Here is a 2,204-nt window from a genome sequence, read left to right on the forward strand (position 1 = left end):
ACGTTAAAATGCTCCACAAGTTCCCAAAGCTCTTCTTTCTTGTTGGAAACCTTCCAGCCTGTCCACGACAAAGGAAATGCAAGTATCAGCACGGTTAACAACATTAGCATTACAGTATTAAAAAGGATGTTTAAAAAACTTATTTTGAAGAAAATATATTATGATATGCTCCTCAAGCAAAACAAAAATTGAAGTAGTTTGTACTTGTTGATCATCGCATTATATATATATTCTAATTTAAAGAGCTATGTGGAGCTAATTTAAAGAGCTATGTGGAGTAAAAAGTATGAGAAACAGCCATCAACAAGATCAACATAAAGACTGATCGAGTAAACAAGAACTATAAGCCCCTTTGGCTGTAAAGTACTCTGTAGATTCTATGTGAAAATATAGGGGGCACACCACAAGACCAACCTAGTTCAACAAACCATGGCAATTGGCATGCGAAATGCAATGTGATATATTGATTAATGCATGGTTTAACTTGCTCCCGTCCTCGCCCCATCGCCCCCACACTTCACTATTACTGATTTTGGATATATATGTCGTTCAATTATCAAAAAAAACTCATAAGATAATTCCTTTAGAAGACTTAATGAAGCTTAAGTACGAACCTTGGTGATCCTTTAGGACAAGTGTACTAGATGATTCAAAAGTGATCCTGCGCTCAATAATTATGCTTTCACGATAAGATTCTACTTTAAGAGCATCCAATCCTTCATTCTTTAGTACCACCTGCAACAAAGCATAGCTGCCCGAAAGACAATAACCGCGCTTAAGGTTGCCGTAAACTTGATCACATACACATTCAATATCTAAACTTAACACATTGTAGCATCTAATTAGAATATACATAAAGATATGAAGAAAAAAAAAAAAAAAAAGAGTAAACCTCCAACCAGTCTTAATATAATCTTTCAAAGTTGAAGCTCGATTAGTGGCCTTAGCTCGAGACCCAAATGCAACACATAACGAGGAGTTAGAATCGCACTTTTCCCACCTACAAATCATACAAAAATTTCACTTTGCACCAAAAAAAATCACGAATTCATAATTCTCCTCAAACTAGGGCAATTAACGAACTCAGAAATTGAAAATTTAGGAGAGAGAAAGACTTACTGCCATTTTGTCCGGTGATAAAATTAACAAAATCGCCGAATTCGATTTCCAAATTGCTGTGACACATGAAATTCTCCAGTTAATTCGGCGAATTGTGCCGTAATTGAACGATGAGGTTGATAGCTTAAATTATCAGAATCCTCCATTTCTTCAGTACTGGAATTGAACTCCAATTTGGCGATTACGAACCCTAGAAATTGGGGATATTTTTTTGGCTGGAAAATTGAAATTCTGAGAGGAAAAAAGGGTTTTTTGGTAGTGTGGCCATTTTGGCGGGAAAAAAATACACACGGCTTGTTCTGGAATTCTTGTATGACGGTTGTTGACCAGTTGACTATGTACTTCGTTTTATCCACGTGCTTAAGTTATACCCGTTACATAAGTTGACGTGTATGTGATCAAGCTTACGAGAATTTAAAACCTTACTAGTTGGATCTAGTTAAGCCAAAGATTTAGGCTTTCATATCGGAACTAACTTCTGTGGTTAGGGATAAGTTTAATTTAAATTCTTGAAAAAGGTCGACTTACACTGATTTAGTGTAAAATCGGCCCACTTCTCTCTTCTGGACTGGACTCACACGTGTCAGACTAATGGTTATTTTTTTTTTTCGTTTTTTTTTGTTTTTCATTTTAGTGTGTATACTCTTCTACTTTATTCTTTAATTTATTTCTCTGTTACTGCTCTGCAATTTCTCTCTCCTCTGTTCATATTTCTCTACAATTTCTCTTCATCTTTCCTTTGTTTTGTTGATTTTCTTTAGTTGACGAATTGAATTTTGGATTCTCATCAGTTTTTTAGGTTAGTTTTTAAATTATTTTTGGTTTTAATCGCATAATTTTTGTTCATTAGTTGTTGTAATTGTTGATTTGTTATGGTTTTTCATTTTGCATGTGTATTCTCTACTTTATTTCAATTTTTAAGTATAATTCTTTGTTTTTGTTGTAATTTGTTGTATTCGTAAGTATATTAGTTTGATTTTTGGTTTTTTGGTTTTTTTTGTTTTTGATCGTAATTTTGTTCATGTTTTATGGTTTTCAGGTTCATTGTGTTCATATTAGATTGAATGTTTTAGGTGTTTCTAGTT

The 2,204-nt window shown here is 33.7% G+C and overlaps 1 pseudogene; it reads right to left on the reverse strand.

The window, feature by feature from the left end:
• LOC110738009 overlaps nucleotides 1-1,876 on the reverse strand; it is a 15,636-nt pseudogene extending 13,760 nt beyond the window's left edge.
• Nucleotides 1,877-2,204: the final 328 nt, after the last annotated feature.

This window comes from Chenopodium quinoa, unplaced genomic scaffold, assembly GCF_001683475.1.
Source record: "Chenopodium quinoa cultivar QQ74 unplaced genomic scaffold, ASM168347v1, whole genome shotgun sequence".
NCBI classification, from domain to species: domain Eukaryota; kingdom Viridiplantae; phylum Streptophyta; class Magnoliopsida; order Caryophyllales; family Amaranthaceae; genus Chenopodium; species Chenopodium quinoa.